This window comes from Panthera pardus, unplaced genomic scaffold (assembly GCF_024362965.1).
Source record: "Panthera pardus isolate Hobbes unplaced genomic scaffold, ASM2436296v1 HiC_scaffold_24, whole genome shotgun sequence".
In the NCBI taxonomy this organism is placed as follows: domain Eukaryota; kingdom Metazoa; phylum Chordata; class Mammalia; order Carnivora; family Felidae; genus Panthera; species Panthera pardus.
Window position 1 is genome coordinate 16681179 of NW_026526810.1, and position 22986 is coordinate 16704164.

The 22986-nt window shown below is 34.3% G+C and overlaps 1 long non-coding RNA gene across 4 annotated transcripts in view; it reads left to right on the plus strand.

The window, feature by feature from the left end:
- Nucleotides 1–22258, plus strand: part of LOC109258144 (uncharacterized) — a 30985-nt gene extending 8727 nt beyond the window's left edge. For 2 of the 4 annotated variants that reach the window (XR_008416995.1, XR_008416994.1), the window contains exons 2-7: nucleotides 8456–8588; nucleotides 10468–10585; nucleotides 18755–18838; nucleotides 19228–19369; nucleotides 20131–20234; nucleotides 20915–22258. This is a non-coding gene — a long non-coding RNA (uncharacterized LOC109258144). Of the gene's footprint in view, nucleotides 1–8455; nucleotides 8589–9030; nucleotides 9213–10467; nucleotides 10586–10966; nucleotides 11040–18754; nucleotides 18839–19227; nucleotides 19370–20130; nucleotides 20235–20914 lie in introns of all 4 variants that reach the window. The other 2 variants (XR_008416996.1, XR_008416997.1) reach the window with 2 other exon arrangements.
- Nucleotides 22259–22986: the final 728 nt, after the last annotated feature.

Consider the following 22986-nt stretch of genomic DNA (forward strand, 5'->3'; position numbering starts at 1 on the left):
TCATGGAATCACCTAATTCTCTAATTCTCCCCTTGTGACCTAATAATTTCCATTCCCTCTTTTTTCAGCTTCATTATTTTCCATAATTGTATCTTCCATATCACCTGTTCTGTCTTTTGCTTCTTCAATCCTCATCGTCGCTTTATTCAGTTTGTTTTGCATCTCAGTTTTAGCAATTTTTATTTCTTCCTGACTAGATGTTAGGTCTTTGATATCTGCAACAAGTGACTGTCTGGTGCCCTCTATGTTTTTTTCAAGCCAAGCTAGCAGTCTTATGACTGTTGTTCTAAATTACTGTTCAGATTTGGGGCACCTTGGTGGCTCAGTCGGTTAAGTGTCCAACTTCAGCTCATGTCATGATCTTGTGGTTCATAGGTTCAAGCCCCACGTCAGGCTCTGTGCTGACAGCTCAGAGCCTGGAGCCTGCTTTGAATTCTATGTCTTCCTCTCTCTCTGTGCCTCCCACACTAACACTCTTTCTCTTTCTCTCTCAAAAATAAACATTAATTGTTTAATAAATAAAATAAATAAATTATTATTCAGATTTATCACTTACATCTGTTTTGAGCAAGTTCCTGGATGTGTTTTTTTCTTGACCTTTCTTTTGGGGGAGAATTTCTCTGTCTTGTCATTTTTTATAAATTTCTGTGTCTGCATGTTTTTAATGCTTGTTATGTTTCCTGCACCTAAGAGCACTGTTATATTAAAAATGGCTTATACACTGTCCAGTGCCTGTCAGTTCAGGAAGTGTTTCTGGTGCATGATGTGTGCGCTCTGCTGATGTGTTTTAGCTGCTCTTCCCGACTGGTCAGTCCTCTGCAGATATCCTCCTTGCTTGCAGTGGTCGGGTTCAACACCCCAATCTGGGACCCAGCAAGGCATGGGACCCAGAAAGACATGGACCCACTCTACCCTCCAGAGGAGATCCCTACAGCACTGTGCTTCGCACTGTTCTGTCTCAGAAAATCCATTGCATGGCCACACAGGTACCTGGAGCTTATGGTGAAACACAGTAAAAAGCTGCAGCCACTTTATCTGCCCTCTGCACACACCTGTGTACCCTGTGGTTGAATGGTCACTTAAAGGCACCAGCAAAGTCTTTTGTCCTTGGAGAGGCATTATACCCTCTTTCAAATGCTCTCCAAGAAGGGTAACTTTCTCCCCCAGTTCAACCAAAGGGATCCCCACACCACACTGTCTGATATCCACTCCTGGGCTTCCCCTTTATTCTCCTCAGGAAAACCACAACCAGCCTGGATACACTCCAGCAAATGGTGCAGACTTTGAAGAACTCAGAAATTGAGTTCCACTGTTTATAAAAGCTTGTAATAGTCAGTTTTTCACTATTCCCCCATCAATGGTTTTGAGGGAGTGCTTTTCTTGTGAAAACTCAATGCATTGCTCTCTCTCACTGTTTCCTTCTCCTCTCTGCAAAAATGGCTCCTACCCTTCTGCAGCACCACACCTTTTCTCTTCCCCAATTCCCTTCTCTGCACCATATACCTGCCACATTGTCTCCCTAAAATTGTACAGAATGTTCTCTTAATCCTCAAATCAATTTTTTAGGTGTCCAATGTGATTTGATGTTGATCTAGCTCTGTTCAAGTGATGAGACTAGATTTCGGTCCCCCTACTACACCACCATCTTCTGCACTGTGATTTTGTAAGGTTTTTTTTTTTAATTTTTTAAAACGTTTATTTACTTTTGAGACAGAGAGAGACAGAGAGAGAATGAGAGAGAGAATGAGTGGGTGACAGGCAGAGAGAGAGGGAGACACAGAATATGAAGCAGGCTCCAGTCTCTGAGCTGACAGGACACAGCCTGACATGGGGCTTGAACCCACAAACTGTGAGACATGACCTGAGCCAAAGTCGGATACTTAACCAACCTAACCACCCAGGTACCCCAAGTGTTTTTAGATTATTTTCTTTTTTTTTCAAGATTGATTAAAATCTATTGATTCATACTAAGTTCACTTAATATATTCCTCTTATGTCAAGACTAATAATGAGACTATCCTATGAGATTTTTATATCATTTTCATTTATAAAGTTTCTCTCTCTTTTTTTTAAGATTCTTATTACTTATGTGACATTGGCTTAATTTTATTTTGTTCCACATGTTTTTTAGTTATAATATGAACATGTTTATCATCACTAATTTTAAATACTTGTTAGACAACTAAATACTTGTTTTAATCTTTTATTGGTATATGTTTATTTTATGTTCTCATTCTATTTATACTGTGAAGCATTAATAATCTGGTGAGCCATTCATGCTGTCTTTTTTTATTTCCAGAATTTTTTTCTCTTTTCTTCTTAATATAGTATTTAAAACTATCCAAGCAAATTAATTAATAAAGTTAAATTTAAATTTAGGTAAACAGTGAATCTTACCATCTTTTGCTTGGTTGAAAAATAGTCATTATTCTCATATATATACATACATATATATATATGTATGTATATATATATGTATGTATATATATGTGTATATATATGTATATATATACACTTTATTACTATATAGTTCAAGGTGGACAGAGATGGGTTTCATATAAAATATGACATGAAGAAGCACTTCAGGCATAGTTAGGCCAAAACATCCTCAAGGGCCAGTGGGAATTCTCACATCGGTAAGCATTTTGTCCTGAAGATACTGGAATACCTCTCAGGGTATTGTAACACTTCAGTGACAATGAGCCTCTGGTTATTCTACTCAGAAATGTGGTCACCAGTGATTCTGGTCTCCATGATTAATTTAGTGTTGATCAATGTCTCTTAGTATAACAGAATCCTGAATTCTCAGTGTATGCCATGTATCTCATTATAATGGTCCCTTTTATAAGTGTGCCTGGATAAATGATGACTCCACAAATGGATTTTGTTGGAATATGAACAAAGTGAGTAACAAAAATTAATTTTATGAGCTGAGGTCTAGTCCATGAATCATGCTGAATAAAAATGTGGAAAGGAATTCAGTTTGGTCAGCAAATGTTATTTTTAAAAATGCTATGGTATTGTAAAACAAACATGCTGGCATATTCTAGAGGAAATGAGTTGTAAAAAGATGTATATAACCAACTGTGGGATGATATAACTACTCTTTGTGTACTTGACTGCCAGTGTTTACACATGTGTCATAAGTAGACCCTGGGGAACCACCACATAAATAATGAGTCCCATGAGAAATGTTTGTGACTATGCTTGAGTTATTCACATGTTTGAGCTGCTGGAAACTTCTGAGTGATGATGGGTGTCTTTAGTGAGCTTAGATTGTCAAAATCCAAAGATATTATGAAATTTTACTTATCATTTTCTATTAAGTAAAACAATGTGTGTTTCAAGAGTAGGCACTCTATGTTAAATCCTCACAGTATATTTTAATTTCCTTGTCAACCCACATACTAGGATTGGAACAGTTGGTTACATATTGTTTTCTTTGTTTTTTCTATGATCTAAGCAAGAAATTTCATATACTTTTGAGTGATGGCTTCAACTACATGGTAGATTAAACATTTTTATATGTGAGACAGTTATATTTTAAATTCTTGTATTCTTACATGAATTACATTAGCCTTTTTCATTTATCATATATGGGTTTCTAATGTGTGTAGAGAAACACCATAGTTATAATAAATCATTTCTCAGTGAATTTACTGGGGAAATTTTTAGACAAATATCTTAGAAAAAATTATTTCTGTACTGTTGAGATCAAAATTGTGAGCATAACAATTGTCATCAGATGGCCCAATGAATATCCATGAATAATTCTTACAATTTTTTATAACTAAATATTCCATTAGGAAAATTTTGTTTTGCAATTTCTCTAACTTCCTATATACTTTGTAGATAGAGTGTAGTATCAGAATTCCATGGAATCTCATCACTGCACCAATGAAGTGCTGATTTTGAAGTGATCCCTTATCTGGGAAGGGAAAAAACAATATACTCCTAATTTTAATACCAGACTTGTAGCAAATTTATGTATCTCTGTTGTCTTATTATTTTTTAAGTAATCCAAATTTAATTCAATTAGTGTATAGTTGGTTAATACAAACTATTATTAGCATTAATAATTGTGGGAATATGTGAAGTTTCAGTCTCCTTTATTTTTCAGATTTTACTCTTTCTTCTACTTTGAATAACCAGAAATATCCTATAGTAATAATAAATTAGTGTATTTTTACAGAAAGGTACATAGTGAGTACTCCTGCCTAGTGCAACTTTGACAAATGGTCATATATGCCATTCATCTTTCCACATTTATACTTTTTAACCAAAGGTAGGTGTGGGCCAAAAACTAGGTTTCATATGTATGAATTTAATCCTTCTCCTTGATGTATGACATGAGAGAAACTGTTGGGAATAATTCTGCCTCCCATCCTCAAGGGCCAGTGGGAATTCTAACATCAGTAATCATTTTGTCCTGAAAGTGCTGACATTTCTCTTAGGGAATCATAATACTTCAGTAACACTCCAGTAATACTGGCTACTCTGGTCAGCCATGGGGCTGGGTAAGCATTTCTCAAGGTGATAGAATCCTGAGTTCTTGAGTGTCTGTCACATATCCATTCTAAAGATCTATTTTATAAATATGCCCACATCAATAAAGACTTCAAAAAAAGTGGATCTTGTATAAATCTGAAGAAAATGAATAACAAGTCACTTCTATGAGCTGAGCTCCAGAATAGGGACCATGCAAGGCTAAAACTGTGTAAAGAATTCAGTTGGTCAGGTAGTAGTACCAACAGGGTACTTGAAAACTAACCTGACTACATATTAAGCAAACTTAATTGCAGTTAATTATAGTTGTCTATAAATATCTAATTGTTGGGTAAAATGATAAAATTCTATTTGTTTCACAGGTAGCATCCATATACTCATACTAAACAGACCATGTAAAACAAGCACATGAGTAATTATCTCAGTGGAAAATGGTTGTGCCTATGTAGGACATTCATGCTATTTACTTAGATGCTACAATATGCTTAATAAGGAGCGGTCTATTGATGTCAATTAGATAGCTTATTTGAAGAACTTATGACTCTTATTTGGCATATATCTCTTAAATAAAATAAACAATTGGTAATTTTAAAGTTGGTTTTATTACTGTGAATGTTTTAGAGTGTTTTAATTTGATTGATGTTGCAGTCACAGGAAGTGGAATAGTTGTTTTTTGCTATCAGCCAGGAGGCAATTTTCTAGACATTAGAGTAAAGGATTCAGGTAGATGCTACATAAAACATTTTAAAATCATGAAATAATTAATTTCCAGTTCTTGGTATTCAAGGTAGATTTAATTTGCTAATATTTCCCCAGCCAATTTTATATGTATTTAAAGGTGGATTATAGATCCACAGCTAATATCATCCTCAAAGGGAAAAAACTGAGAGCTTTTCCCCTAAGGTCAAGAACACAATAGGGATGTCCACTCTCACCACTGTGGTTCAAGATAGTACTGGAAGTCCTAGTCTCATCAATCAGACAACAAAAAGAAATAAAAGGCTTCCAAATTGGCAAAGAAGAAGTCAAACTTTCACTCTTCGTAGTTGACATGACATTCTATGTGGAAGACCCAAAAGACTCCAAAAAACTGCTAGAACTGATACACAAATTCAATGAAGTCACAGGATATAAATCCACATACAGAAATCCATTGCATTTCTACACACCAATAATGAAGCCGCATAAAGAGCAATCAAGAAATTGATCCCATTTACAATTGCACCAAAAGCCATAAAATATCTAGGAATAAACCAAACAAAGAGGTAAAGGATATATATGCTGAAAACTATAGAAAGCTTATGAAAGGATTGAAGAAGTCACAAAGAAATGGAAACACATTCTTTGCTCAGGAATGGGAAGAACAAATATTGTTAAAATATCTATACTACCCAAAGCAATCTACACATTTAATGCAATACCTGTTAAAATAACATCAGCATTCTTCACAGCTGGAACAAACAATTCTAAAATTTGTGTGGAACCAGAAAGGACCCCAAAGAGCCAAAGTAACGTTGAAAAAGAAAACCAAAGCTGGAGGCATCACAATTCTGGAGGCAAACCATAAGCTGTAATCATCAGGACAGTATGGTACTGGAACAAAAACAGACATATAGATCAAAGGAACAGAATAGAGAACCTACAAATGGACTCACAAATGTATGGCCAACTTCAACAAAGCAGGAAAGAATATCCAGTGGAAAAAAGTCTCTTCAACAAATGGTTCTGGGAAAACTGGGCAGATACATGCAGAAGAAACTGGACCACTTTCTTACACATACACAAAAATGAGCTCAAAATGGATGAAAGACCTAAATGTAAGATAGGAAACCATCAAAATCCTAGAGGAGAAAACTGGCAGAAACCTCTTTGACCTCAGCCACAGCAACATCTTACTAGCCATATCTTCAGAGGCAAGGAAAACAAAACCAACAATGGGACCTCATAAAGATAAAAGCTTCTGCACAACAAAGCAGTAAACAAAACTAAAAGCCAAGTGATGGAATGGGAGAAGATATTTGCAAATGACCTATCAGATAAATGGTTAGTATCCAAAATCTGTAAAGAGCTTATCACACTCATCAGCCTCCCCAGTGAAGAAATGGGCAGAAGACATGAATAGACACTTTTCCAAAGAAGACACCCAGATGTCTAACAGACACGTGGAAAGGTGCTCAACATCACTTATCATCAAGGAAATACAAATCAAAACCAAAACGAGATAGCACCTCACACCTGTCAGAATGGCTAAAACAAACAACTTGGGAAATAGCAGATGATAGCGAGGAGTCAGAGAAAAGGGAAAACTTTCGCAGTGTTGGTGAGAATGCAAACTGGCCCAGCCACTCTGGAAAATAGTCTGGAGGTTCTTTAAAAAATTAAAAATAGAACTACCCCAGAGCACCTGGGTGGCTCAGGACTCTTGGTTTCGGCTCAGGTCATCATCCCACAGTTCATAATATCAAGCCCTGTATCAGGATCTATACAGACAACATGGAGCCTGCTTGGAATTCTCTATTTCCCTCTCTCTCTGCTCCTCCCCCCTCTCAAAATAAATTTTAAAACATTCAAAAAATAGAACTACCCTACAAACTAGCAATTGCACTACTACATATTTATGCCAAGGATACAAAAATGCTGATTTGAAGGGACCCATACACCCCAATGTTTATAGCAACTCTGTCCACGATAGCCGAATTATGGAAAGAGCTCAAATATCCATAGACTTATGAACATATAAAGGTGTGTGTGTGTGTGTGTGTGTGATAGAATATTGCTCAGTGATCAAAAAGAATGAAATCTTGCCATATGAAACATCATGGATGGAACTAGGGTGTATTATGCTAAGTGAAATAAGTCAGTCAGAGGTAAATATATGATTTCACTCATATGTGGAAATTAAGAAACACAACAGATGAACATGGGGAAAAGAAAAAATAAGATAAAAACAGAGAGGGAGACAAACCATAAGAAACCCTTGAATACAGAGAACAAATGTAGGGTTGCTGGAGGGGGTTGGGTGGTGGAATGGGCTAAATGGATGATGAGCATTAAGAAAGGCACTTGGGATAAGCACTGGGTATTATATGCAAGTGATGAATCACTGAATTCTACTCCTGAAACCAATACTACATTATATGTTAACTAACCTGAATTTAAATTTAAAAAATAAAGATGGATTATAGTTATAATGAATGATCCTAAGGGGAATAATTGGGGAAACATTGACCTCAGTATCTTCTAAATAAAAGATGACTTCTGCTTCAGGAGTGACTATAATTCTCTTGCCATGTAGGTTGTCACGTGCATATCTATGGTTAATTCCTTGTAACCTGTTAATAGTAAACTTTCAATTAGAAAGTTTTTATTTTCAACTTCCATAATTTACTCCAAGCATAATAGGTTGGAAATTACATTGGAATTGCTTGAAATTGTTCCTGCCACACCATTTGAATTGCTGATGTTGTTACTTGTACAAATTTCCTCTTCTGGAAATGTTCAGAACACTGATTTCCAGGCTTAACATTGCAATTTTTAATAAATTTATTTTTCATGAATCATTTTTATTTTTAACTTTTGATTTAAATCTAGGTTAGCTAACATATGGTGTAATATTAGTTTCAGGTGTACAATATAGTGATTCAACACTTCTACACAACACCCCGTGCTCATTGCAGCAAGTGCACTCCTTTAAAAACACTTTTTAACTAATCAATAATGTAATTGGTTTTGCAAAAACTCTATGAATACAACAAATGTGAGGTTTAATAATTTGCTGAGTCATCTGAGGCTTCTGTCTCATTTCTAATAATATCAGAAAAATCCTAGTAGAGTAATCAATTAGTATATTTTACGTGCAGGTACATGATGAACCATCCAGTCTTTTCCACGGTTGACAAATGGACATGTATACTTCTAATATTTCTGTATTTTTACTCTATTTCCACAGGTTAATGTGAACCAAAACCTTGGTTTCATATGAATAAAAAGTATCTCCTTCCTCTTGAGATGTGACAAGGAACAAAGTATTGGGAATAATTCTGCCATCTCATCCTCAAGAACCAGTAGGAATTCTACCACCAGTAAGCATTTTGTCCTGAAGATATTGACACTTCTCTCAATACACTGTAGCACTCCTATTACGTTATGACTCTGCCTGTGCTTGTCAGCCATGAAGCCAGATCATTAACTGTGATGACTGGTCTCCATGATTAAATACTATGGTTTAGTGTGTTTCGGGGTGAAATAATCTGGGGTACTCAATGTCTGTCATATATGTCAGGATCAAGATTTTTTTTAAGTATGCCTGGAACAATGATTCTCATTGGAATCTGAACAAAATGAGTGAGAAAGTCACTTCTGTGAACTGAAGTCCAGCACAAGACACCATACTAGGCCAAAATGTGGAGGGGGTTCAGTTTGGTCAGCTGGTGTTACTAATAGGCCTATAGTAATTGAATTCTATCCTGATTGCATATATTAAGGATAATGAACTATACAGAGATCTATCAATTTCTGATTTAGGAATAACATGACAACTCTTTGAGTGCTTGGCTGGCAGTATCCATATATTCATAGTAACCAGACCCTGGAAAACCAGCATGTGAGGAGAGAGACCAGTGGTTATGCCTACCCTTGAGCATTCACACATTTTTCTTACATGCCAAAATCTTCAGAGTGAGGAGCAGTTGATTGACATCAACTAGGTAATTAACGTAAAGGATATGAGTGTTTACTGATTTATGTTTTAAGTAGAAGAAATGTGTAAATTGAAGAGTAGTTTATATTTGTCAAAACTTCTTAAAGCATGTTTTAATCTCCTTGCTGATGAAATCACAAGAATTGCAACACATTTTTCCCTCTGTCACCCTAATAGACATTTGGGCTGTGGACTTAAGTAGATGCTGCACTAAACATTTTTAATTATAAAATGATTACATTTTTAATTCTTGGTGTTTTAGGTACATTTTACTGCCTAATATTCATATTTTGTTAGTAAGCTTCATAGTTAGCATTGAAGGGAACATCGTTTTATTATTTATTTATTTTTGGGTTTTTTGGGGGTTTTTTGGTCTCTTTTTTTATTATTATATGAAATTTATTGTCAAATTAGTTTCCATGCAACACCCAGTGCTCATCCCAAAAGATGCCCTCTTCAATACCCATCACCTACACTACCCTCCCTCCCACCCCCCCCCCCCATCAACCCTCAGTTCTCAGTTTTTAAGAGTCTCTTATGCTTTGGCTCTCTCTCCCACTCTAACCTCTTTTTTCTTTTTTTCCTTCCCCTCCCCCATGGTTTTCTGTTAAGTTTCTCAGGATCCACATAATAGTAAAAACATATGGTATCTGTCTTTCTCTGTATGGCTTATTTCACTTAGCATCACACTCTCCAGTTCCATCCAGGTTGCTACAAAGGGCCATATTTCATTCTTTCTCATTGCCACGTAGTACTCCATTGTGTATATAAACCACAATTTCTTTATCCATTCATCAGTTGATGGACATTTAGGCTCTTTCCACAATTTGGCTATTGTTGAGAGTGCTGCTATAAACATTGGGGTACAAGTGCCCCTATGCATCAGTACTCCTGTATCCCTTGGGTAAATTCCTAGCAGTGCTATTGCTGGGTCATAGAGTAGGTCTATTTTTAATTTTTTGAGGAACCTCCACACTGTTTTCCAGAGTGGCTGCACCAGTTTGCATTCCTACCAACAGTGCAAGATGGGGGGACATCCTAGTTTTAATGCCTGATGCTGATGGAGGCCATTTGGGGAAACTTTGAGACCAAGGTCTTATGACCTTCAATGCTTCCCTGTTTCAAGGACTGAGCATAAATTTTGTTGTTACATAGATAGTCACATGACTGTAGTTTATTTTTTATAATTTGTTATTAATAAATTTCCAATTATGGTGGTTTTGTTTGTCAAAGTTTCTAATTTCCCTTTATATTTTTTATAGATTTAGAAGTGATACTGGAATTGGATGGAATTCCTATTACTGCTCCAATGAACTACTGATTTTGTTACTTGTTACCAGCTCACTTCTATGGGAATAATCAGAACAGTGCACTCCAGAGGTAACATTGCATGTTTAATAAAATTTATTATTTATTATTATTTACATTCTATGATTTATCTTTAGCAAACAAAATTACAAATGATTTTGAGAATCTGTTAATACAAACAATGTGAGGCCTTTATAACCTTAGTCATCTGAGGATTCTGTGTACTTCCCCCCACCCCCAAAATTTGTATGCTTCTTCTATTAAATAATATCAGAAGATCTTACTTGAAAGATAGTATTACTATATACTTATGTATAGTAAACCTCTTGTGTTGTACATGATACAGATGGATATGTATGCTTCTCATTTTTCCCTAATTTTATTCTATGCTAGCAGATCAACATGGACTAAGAACTCAGTTTCATATAAAATCTTTTATTTCTTCCCCTTGAGACATGAAATGAAAGAAAGTGTTAGGAAAATTTCTTCCTCCCATCCTCAAGCGTCAGTGGGAATTTTCTTGCTGGTAAGCATTTTTCCCCAATGATACTGGCATTCCTCCCAGTGAATTATAACACTCTAATGATAAGAATTTGGCTAAGTTAGTTAGTCATGAGGCTGGGTCCTTGACAGTAGTGGCTAGTCTCCATAATTGAATAGTATGATTCAGTGTGTCCTAGTGAGACAATCCTAATTTCTTAATGTCTGCCTTTTTATATCAGGATCAAAATTCCTTTTGCAAATGTGCTTGGATCAGTGATGACTTCAAAAATGGGTCTTGTTGACATCGGAAGAAAATGAATGACAAAATCACTTCTGTGAGCTGAGGTCCAGCACAGGGACCATAATGCTAGACAAAAAAAAAAAAAAAAATGTGGAGGAGAATTCAATTTGGTCAGGACATAGTACCAAATAAAAAAGACTATAGCATTGGAAAACTAGCATGCTGATGAATGCTAGAGGAAATGAATTGTACAGAGGCAATAAATAACCATTATGGAATGACATGGCAACTCTGAGTGCTTGACTGGTAGCCTTCATAAGCCCACAGTAAACAGACTGTGGAGAACCAGCACATGAGTAGTGAACACTGTGAGAAATAGTTGTGCCTACACATGAGCTATTTACACCATTTCTTTAGTCATAGTCATTTGTGAGAATCAACATGTTTAGGTCTTATTAGATAGTCAATTAGAAATTATTCATTTTTTCTACTCATTTATCTCTTAAATAGAATAATTATGGGAAAATCGAAGAATAGATTATATTTATTGGATGATCTTATATGTTTTAATTTGCCTGCTAGCCCAGTTGCAGGGATTAGAACTTTTTTTTTCTTTTTCTTGTCACTCAGGAAGAAATTTTCTAGATATTTCATGATGGATTAAACTAGGTATTTCATTAAACGTTTTAACATTAAATTATTAAATTTCTAATTATTGAAGTTTTATGTTGATATAATTGGCTAATGTTTATATTCCATCAATGGGTTTATATGCATAAAGATAAGTTATAATTGTAGTGAGTAATGCTGGGGGTGCTCTGGGTCTAATACCTTGAGACCGATGTATTAGAAATTTGACTTTCTCTACCACCTTTTTCTGAGTAAAAGCATAATTTTTCTAGTTATGTAGTCAAGGGAATATATGGTTAATTCCTTAACTACCTCTCATCAGTAACCATTCAACTGGAAAGGTTATTTCACAACTTTTTAAATTTCCTCTGTGCTTTTGTAGAATGGAATAATTTTATGAATGTCATAGAATACTCACTATTGTAGCAAAGAAGTACTGATTTTGTCATTTTTATCTGTTCCTTTTCTCTGGAATGGAACAAACCAATGCACTCCAAGGGTTATAATCAATTTTAAATAAATACTTTTATGGCTTTTTAAGTAAAATACTTATCTGTAATTAAGTAGATAATTGGTTTTGTGAAGTAGCTGTTAATCCAATGTGACTTCTTAATTATCAGTGAGCCATCCAATATTTTGTCTCTTTTATTTCCAAGATTTTTATGACTTCTCTTTTTGAATAACAACAGAAACATCCTAGTTAAATAACATGAGTTCTTTTGATATGAAGGTGTATTATAATCCTTTCTGTGTTATGAATGTTTGACAAAAGGATGTGTATACACATCTTTCCATATTTTTACTCTGTTTCCACAGGTTGACAAGAACACTAGCTGGGTCTCATGTGAGTTTATTCCCTTTTCTTGAAAGAATTCCAACAGGAATTCTAACATTAGTATTTTGTCCTGAAAATACTGGAATTCCTCTTAGGACATTCTAACATTCATATGACACTAAAACTCTGTACTAATCAGTTGTGAGATTGAGTCATTGACTGTGATGACCAGTCTCCATGATTAAATGGTATAGTTGTGTCCCAGGGAGACGGAATCTGGAGTACTCAGTGTCTACCACATATCTTAGGATCAACGTCCCTTTTATAAATGTGGAATCTGAACAAAATGAGTGACAAAATCACTTCTGTGAGTTGAAGTCTGCTGAAGGATCCTGTAAGGCAAATACATATATTTGTCAGGTAGTAGTACAAGCCAGGTCTGTGGTATTTGAAACCTAAGCTGATTGAATTGTACAGAGATCTATACATATCTAATTTAGGAATGACATGGTACTCTGTGAATGCTTGGCTGGCAGCAACCATAGACTCATGATAATCAGACACTGGGGGACCAGCACATGAGTACTGAGACCAATGAGTTATGTTTTTGTCTACCCTGAAGCCATTCACCTGATTTCTTTATATGCTGCAATCTTGTAAGGCATAGTCCATTGAGGTAAATTAGATAGTCAATTCAAAAGATATTAAGTCATTAGTTAACAATTATTTTTTTAGATAAAGGAAACATAATGGAAGCTGAACAATAGTTTCTATGTATGAGAATGTCTCAGAGAGTATCTTAATTTGCTTGTTAATCCAGTCACAAGAATTCATAGTGTTTGATTTCTTGTCACCCAAAGAGAATTTTTCTAGACATTTCAGTGATGGAGTCAAGTACATACTGCATTAAATATTTTTAAATTTTTTTTAATGTTTATTTATTTTTGAAAGATTGAGAGAAAGACAGAGTGGAAACAGGGAATGGGGCAGAAAGAGAGGGAGACACAGAATCTGAAGCAGGATCCAGGCTCCTAGCTGTTAGCATAGAGCCTGACACGGGGCTTAAACTCATGAACCGTGAGATTATGACCTGAGCTGAAGTTGGATGCTTAACCAACTGAGCCACCCAGGTGCCCCTGCATTAAATATTTTTAATGGTGAAATTATTGCATTTCAAGTTCTTAGAATTTTAATTGTTAATATTCATATTACTTTGGTCTGTTCATTTCTGTTTAAAGGGAAATCCTAGTTTTGATGAATGATGCTTAGAATTCTTTGGAGAAACTTTGACTAGGTCTTAGAACAAATAACTTTGTATACTATTCTATTCCATGGAACAAGTATACTTTTTTCTTGTCATGGTCAATGAATGTATGTAATTACATATAACCTCTTATCAATAAACACTGAATATAAAAGTTTTTTTTTCTTTTTCAGCTCCTCTGATTGTCCTTGTGGTTTGTAGGTTGGAAGTTAAGATAGTAATTTCATGGAATTCTTGCCATCTCACCAAAGAACAGTTGATTTTGTCACTTTTACCAGCTCTCTTATCTGAGAAGAAATGCAATGATGCACTCTCATGGTAGTTCTGAAAATTTGAGAAATGGTTGTGCCTACACATGAGCCATTTACACATTTGTCTGAGCTGCATAATTTTCTCAGTGATTATTGATTCCTTGAGGGCTGTTAGATGGTCAAAATTAAAAGAGATTATGGATTTTTGCCTTTCTTTTCTATGTTATGTGATAACAAATATATGAAAATTAAGCAGTAGGTATGCATTTTGTCCCAATAATACTGATATTCTTTTAAGGAACTATAATAATCCAAATGACAGTGAGATTCTGTCTATGCTAGCCAGCTATTGATTGTGTTTGCTGGTCTCTCTGACTTCAAAACATGATCACAGTGTCCAGTGATGTCAGAATCCTTAGTGTTTAGTTTCTGTCACCTATTTCATGCTCATAGTCATGGTTATAAACATGCCTAGATAAATGATAGCATCAATAATTTATCTGTTGGAATATATGGAAAACATGAGTGACAGAAGCACTTTTCTGAAACTGAGTTCAAGACATATAAAGGCTATATAACGAAGTTAGTGTTAACCTGAAATTATGATAATTTGAAATATACTTTATAAAGAGTAGGATGAGTCCTCAATAATAACTCAAAAATATTAAAAGAAGTACAAAGAATTTAAACAGTGTAATAGGAAAAAACTTACTTAAAACAAAAGAAAGCAGCTAAGAATGAACATAGGAACCAAAAAGATGTAAGACATATCAAAAAAAGAAAAATGGCAAACATAAATCCCACCCTATGACTATTATATTAAATTTAAAAGACAGAAACTGAAAGATTCCATCAAAAATTAAATAGCTATATATTATTTATGAAAGATACAATTTAGAATGAAACACAAAAACAGTTTGAAACTAAAATGATGGATAAAACTGTATTACTCAAGGAATATCCAAAAAGGAACTGGAATGGCTATTCTGACATCAGAGAAAACAGACTTTAATGTAAACTATTATTAGAAATGAAAAAGAATATTATATAGTATTAGAAATGAAAAAGAATATTATATAGTGATGGATGGTTTAATTAATCAGATAGATGATAGATTGGTAGATGATAGGTAGATAGATAGATAGATAGATGATAGATATAAAACATAATCAGCTAACCACAGTGCCTCAAATAACAAAGGAAAAACAGACATGGTTGAAGGGATAAGTAGATAGTTCAGTAATAATAACTGGACACTTTAGTACCTTCTTCTTAATAATTGACAGACCAATTAGAGAATCAGTGTGGTTATAGCATACTGGAGCAATCTTACCAATAAATTTGATCTGATACACACACACACACACACACACACACACTCAGCAACAGCAGAAAACAAACTATTTTCAAAAACATCTGGAGTATTCTCCAGCATAGACCATATGCTACATCATACAACTAGACTCAATAAATTTAAAAATATTAAAATCATGTAAAGTATGGTCTATAGCCATAGGGGAATTAAATTAGAAATCAAAACAAATAAATCTGGGAAATCACCAAATATTTGAAAATTAACATACTTCAAAGAACCAATTGGTCAAAGATAAAATCATGAAAAAAAAAAAAACTAGAAAACATTTAGAATTGAATGGGATACATAAAAAGAGATGCTTAGAAGAAAATTATAGTTTTAAAAAAAATTTTAAGGGGTGCTTGGGTGGTTCAGTCAGTTGGGTTTCGGACTTTGGCTCAGGTCATGATCTCATGGTTCATGAGTTCGAGCCCCACGTTGGGCTCTGTGCTGACATCTCAGAGCCTGGAGCCTGTTTTGGATTATGTGTCTCCCTGTCTCTCTGTCAAAAATAACCCTCCCCTGCTCACACTCTGTGCCTCTCTCTCTGTCAAAAATAAACATTAAAAATTTGTTTTAAGTTTATTTATTTTGAGAGAGACAGCACGAGCAAGTGAGGGGAAGAGAGAGGAAGAGAAAGATAATCTGAAGCAAGCTTTGTGCCATCAGTGCAGAGCCTGGTGCAGAGACTGATTCAGGGCTCAAATTCACAAAATGTGAGATCATGACCTGAGCCAAAATCAAGTTGGTGGCTTAACCAAATGAGCCACCCAGGTGCCCTAGAAAATTTATAGTTTTAAATGACTATCAGAAAAGAGTAAATATAAATACATCAAATAAATAACCTAAACTTCCGCTTTAAAAAATAAGAAAAAGACTAAACTAGAAAATCAAGTGAAAGGAAGTAAATAATAAATATTTGAGCAAAAATCAATGAAATAAAAACAAAACCCAGAATTACTAGGAAGAAAACCCATGAGACCAAAAATTGGATTTCTGCAAAGATTAATGAAACTGACAAGCTTTAGTTAAACTGAACAAGAAACAAAGTGAGAAGACATAAATAACTAGAGTTAGGAATGAAGGAGGGGCATCACTACTGACTGTGGACTCCATTAGAAATGTTATTTGTCTCATGTTTTCTTGAGGGGAGATGGATATGGAAGAATCCAAGGTTTTAGTTGCACTTAAGACTCAGCAACTAAACACTGATACTTAGATTTCCATCGTCAACAATGGTTATCTCTGCAAATCTTCCAGAAGTTCCCTTGACAATATAATATCACTCATTCATATTTATCTATGTTTTTAGCCAATATTTAACTAGTCAATAATTTAATCTATTTTATGAGAACTTTTGTAATCACATCACATGTATACATTAATAATATGGTGAGTCCTCCATGATTTTCATTCCTGTGTATTCTAGAATTTTTGACATTTATGTGCTTAGCCCAAAGCATAAAGGCATAGTTCCTTTTTTGGGCATAAAGATTATATTGGACCAAAGTGAGATATGTGATTGAGAGAACATCTCTGAGCCCTCAGTAGTGTGTCCTGTTGAGTATGAGCATCAGAAGAGAATGGGAAACTACCCCAAACACATTTCATGATAAGCTGGAAGACTCTATATGCTCCCTACCTGTTTAGTTATTTTTCTCCAATTACTATACACCATGATTCTCAACATAGTTGATGTCATACTTCTGAGGTGAAAAGTAATTCTTGGGAACAAAAGAAATCTTAAATATTATAGTGGTTTATGGCCCTCCAAACAGTCACCATTCACATACACACATAAGCAGATATACAGAATATTTGTGGTATTAAAATTGGTGGGGGGGGGAGGATTGAAAACTAGGGGAAAATGTCTAAAAAGGATATCCAATCACGTGATAATAAAAAAAGGTTGAGACACACTGTCATACAAGTCTAAAGAAATTAATATATTTCTGTCATCTAACTGTGTAACAATCAAGTGTAATAGAAGCCAGAGCAGTCGCTATACTTTGCCAAGATTTCCTCAGTAGTAACAGGCTTTGCAGAGACAAATTTAATTTTAGATTTAGACAAATTTAATCTTCTAATTTTAGAAGATTGTGTTTCTTTTCCCATTTAGACTCACCTAATATCTTTCTCTTCCATGATACATTATCCTAACTTAGATCTTAATACTTTTTGAAGAACTGTGTCTCTATGGTTCCTTTGAAGGGAAAGTCTACTTGTCTTCCATTAGGACTTTAAGAAAAGTCTAACGTCCATATTCATGTATTTTCCAACAGCAATTTTCAGGACCAAATTTACTCTTAAACGAGAGAATTATGTATGCACAGTGATATACTATTACTCTGGCCCCAGGATTTATAAACGTTCAGCAGGAGCCAAAGTTCTATTGGAAACAAATTATCTAGAGCTACTAACATGTATGCCAATGTATGATGAAATATGTAGATCTTATAAAAATAGCATCTTTAAAATATCTGTAATTGAAAATTTAGGTAAGATTATTTTGGGGAAAATATGTTTGAAAATAGAAATATAAGCTGCTACATTATGATAAATGTTTCTAAACTTGTCAGGAAACAGGAAATGAAATAAGACGATATTACATCAGCATGTTTATATTCTGAAGACAAAAGCATGTTTTAACAATTATGTTTTTTGCCTACTTTTTTCTTTAATGTAAATTTAAAAATTTTATACCTTTACATAAAGCTAGTATTTCAAGATATTTTAATGGTTGACATGATGAAAAAGAAACCTAAATACATTTGATTAAAGTTGAGATATGGTGTTCTGCAGATGACTTAAGAAAGACATTGTTAGGACATTGCTTTAGGATACACACAATTCTTTATTTTTTACTGAGTAATCAGCAAATTTGAGATCAGAAAATCAAATGTAAGCCATTGTTCTGTGCATTTTTGAGGATACTCTGAATATATTAATGAAGTGTGCTCTTCATTTTATAACACCTATACTTTATTGTTTTATTGAAGTTGTTTAAAACTGATGATTTACAGTATGAGCTTTCTTCACAATCATAGATAAAAATATTGTATTTATGAATTCTTTTAGATGAAGAGTGGTTAGAACATTTATGATTCTGGCACAGGAATGTATCCTTTCACGAGATTATTGCTTTGGAGTAAATATTAGACTGTTATTATAAAAGAGATATTTAGTTTAATCCAATCCTTCCAAATATTTACATGTTATTGACATACATATTTTCTTCTAAAGATGGTCTTGTGAAAATTGATAAGCTAGAAACAATTTTCTTTTGCCAATGGAACTGTGGGAGCTTCTCTTGGACTTCATGAGATGGTAATAGAAAAACCATGTTTTTATTGAGATATATATATAAATGTTTGATAACATTTAGCCCTTAATAGAAAAAGAATATTTTACCTTGATAAAATAATTACTAGCCAGCCATTTTTTGGGTCTATTCAATGTCAGGTGGAAGGGAGAGCAATGCATGTTTGAAGGTTGTGCATGTGACACACAAGAACTTAGCAATATCCACTCTTTCCAGTCTGTATAGCACTATACCCACAATTTGTGCATGTTTTATTGTTAAATTAGATTACATGTACATGTGTTTGTGTAATATTTAAAAATATATAGTTTATATGTACATATAGGTAAAATTTATACTATGTATGTATATTTTGTCTTAAAATGTTATTTTTCCTCTTGTTTTCCCCTGCCAGGTAATGATGGGGCCTAAAAGGGAAGAGAAATTATCTATGCCTTTTCCTTTCTTGAATTCTATCTCCAGAGAGTAAGATGATAACTTAATTTTAAGTCAGTGATTTGCCATTCCTACCTGTGGTCTTTTGGACACCCTTGCAGGTATGACTGTATTATCAGGGAACATCATGTTTACTGGAAAAAAGCCCAAGATGGATAGGATCTGATAGATCTTCCTCTTCTTAAGCTTGATAACATTTGGTTGTAGCTAAGTATTATTAAAAGCCCATCTAATATCCAGTTAATAGTGGGCATTACAGTAACTAGGAGTTATAGCTGTGGGTAATAACAGGTATCCCTAAATGGAGGACTTTCTCAACAACCCTAAACCCTCAACAGTCCTAAAACTGTATCTACCTCTATGAGACCATTTACTAAGTTACTTCTCAGGTCTTTATTTCTGTGCTTGATTCATCAAATGGGCTTTTAATTTCTTAATGGCCTGACATTTTTAGTTTACTTTTGTGGTACAAGTAATTATAGATTTCCAGGCATGGAATATGTTCTCAATAAACTTTTACTGAGAATAGATACATAAATAGATTATACTGAGCGATTTTGTAAGTAGCCTGGCCAAATAAGCAGAAAATAATAAATGATGGGGGGAAAAGAGACATAATGTTCAGTGGGATTCAGGCAATCCAGTCAATTTTGGAAATGCACAAGATATAAGGGTCTGATATAATATCCTTATACTGAAATGTATAGAGCTATGGAGCAGCTAGCTATAGTTTCTGAGTTGTGTGAGAGTAAGAAGCAGCTTCCAAATAAAATCAATAAAGAGTACCAAAGAATAACTTCCCAGCCTCCAGCTGAATTACCTTTTTCATTGGAAGTGTAATTTTTCATTTTTTTCCCCTCAGAAGATCACTTCTTGGGAACTCATTTGAAGTGAATGATACCAGTAAATCCTTGAAACAAGACTCTTCAGACAAAGGGGCTGTTGTCCAAATGCTACCCTCTGAAGGTAAGGTTTTTTTTCAGAATATTCCTTGCTTTCTAGGAGCAACCATGTCTGGGCAGAAAATTAGATGTTAATTTTCTGAAGATTAATGACTTCTGGTTATATTCTAGTTGACTTCAAGGGCCAGAATGCATAGTGAGTTAAGAGATACAGCTTTTCTTATATACATTCATAGATTTTCTACATTTCAGTTAGTATAGTTATGGTTAATAAGAAAGATTTTCTTAACTTTTCTTATCCAATAAACTAAGCTCCTAATTGGCTGGATCCAATGTGTTAACAGAGTCAGTTTCATGAGTTTCAGTGGTTCTCAAAAACCATTAGACTGGAGGGAAGACAACTATTTTCTTCTGAAATAATTGGCCAAATGAATGAGTGACCTAGAACTTTAAGAAGCCAATACAGAGGGAAAGAGATAAAAATCTGAGATAGTTGGAGGTGCCTATCACTTTTTAGCCCAGCAAGGAAGAAAAAGTAGCACTGATGTTTGATTTAGGGAGATTTAAAGTAATTTTTCTGGCCAATGTGGACCCAGCAGCTGAAAATGTGGCTTTCTGTGTGTCCCCTGGGTAGATTCATTCCAGGATACGTACAGGTAGAGTATATAAGAATTTCATAGCCCCCAATAAGCTCCTTAGAAAAGTCCCACAACTTTGCCAATTTTCCCTCCTGTATCCTTGCAGGTGATGACCACAAATGTGAGGTGGATTTATTATTGAGGGTGCCATTACTTCTACTACAAGCTTCACCAAAACAATGATACAGTCTTCTTTATGCTTGGAGACTCGTCTCTTTCCTGTGTTGCAGTGGACACCTCCTGCAGATAAGAAATGCTTAACTGAGAAATGCTCATGTTGGGATATCATCGATGAGACTTTAATTTGGGCATGGTGACTGTTTCCCTTGCTGCCACTTGACTCAATCCCAGGAGCCTCAGTAGAGGAAATATTATTGCACAAGAATCTCAAAATGATGGAATTGCTCAGTGCTCCCATAAATATACATTTATAATTTCCATTTGCCATATGGTAAAATTTAAATATTGGATATATTGAAAAGAAACTTTACACAATTTTTTTTCAAAACTTCAAAGTGTATCTAAATATCTAATATATAAATTAAGTTCCCTCCTCCCTCCCAATTCTACCCCCCCAAAGTTTTCTTCTATTAAGGGAGTTGTGTGCACTCTTTAAGTGGATAGATGCACACATACAGTCACACAGACACATACACACAAACTATTTTGAGGGGTTCTGAAAGTAGGGCCATATTGTACACATTCTTCTGCAAATTGTTTTTAATTTAACAGTTTTAATACCCTTTTCTATTTCAGTAATACACATCTGTGTCATTTGTTGAATGACTGCACGACTGTTTTGTAGGTGAAATATAATTAAATGTTATAAGCATTTCTCATTCATAGATATTTATGTTAGCACCAAATTTCTGTGCAATGAAACTCCCTATCAATAATTCTACACTTGTCTATTATATCATAATAAATTACTTAGCATTTCAAATACTGGGATTAAGGATATGCACATTTCAAATTATTACAAGATTTCCTTAAAATGTGGTGACAACTTTATCCTCAAATGGCAATGAATGAGATTGCCAGCTTTCCCCACAACTTCACAGATAATGGATTTTATAAATATTTAAATTTTTTGCCAATGTGATAGCCCAAACTATTGTCTTAAATTGTATTTCTTTTGTTTTTGAGTTTGATCATTTTTTCATGTTTATTAGCCATCTGTATTCTTTAATTTCCTCTTTATGTCCAATTTTGGGGGTGGGGGTTTAGATTTCTGGTTTTGAAGAGCTCATTTATTACTGGGAGAATAAGCTTTGGATTGTGAAGCATTATAGATATTTTTATGCACTTTTATACTTCATTTTTGTTGTAAGAATGTGTATGATTGTTATATGTCCAAGTATAACCATGTTTGCTTTTATGGCTTCTGAGTTTCATGTCATTTTGGAAAAAATATTTATACTGATTTCATAAAACCGTTCACCTATGTTAACTTCTTATTCTTTTGTGTTTCTTTTATTCAAATTCTTAAATCATGAGAAATTTTTTTGATTTGAAATCTTAAAGTTGCCAAGTTATTTGCCATTACTTGCGATTATTTGCCAATAATTGCCCATTTATCTGTAATGCCATCTTGCACATATGCTGTATTTCATCTGTGACTGGCACCATTTTTTTTCTGTGGATATGTGTGTCTCTTCTTCTGCCTCCTGTCTCATGTGTCTTCTCGTTGGAAGAAATTACAGTTTAGACTGCAATTTCATCAACTTAAGTAAATTAATTTAGGGGGAATTGATTTTTAGTAATATAAGTCTTCCTATCCAAGGACAAGGTATGTCTTTCTTTTTATTCAGCAATTTTAATTACTGTTAACATTTTCAATTTGTGATTTTTTTTCAGTTTATTTTCTTAGTTGATATTTTTTCTAAATCTGAAAATTTTGTTTTGGGGGGGAAGGTGGTCACCTTATTCTTCTCATGACTTTTCAGATTTTGTCAAAGTACATACCAAATCATTTGCAAATACTGATCATTTTGATTCTCTCCTTCCAAGTGATCTTGATTTAATTATGTTGATAATGTTCACTGACTGGTACTTTCAGAGCACTTAAACAAATGTGGAACTTTTACCCACCATTGATTTAATCAAACCTTGGGTTTGACCAGTATATTGTTGCTGGTCTATTAACCAAAAAGACTCCAAGAAAGAACGATGATCAAG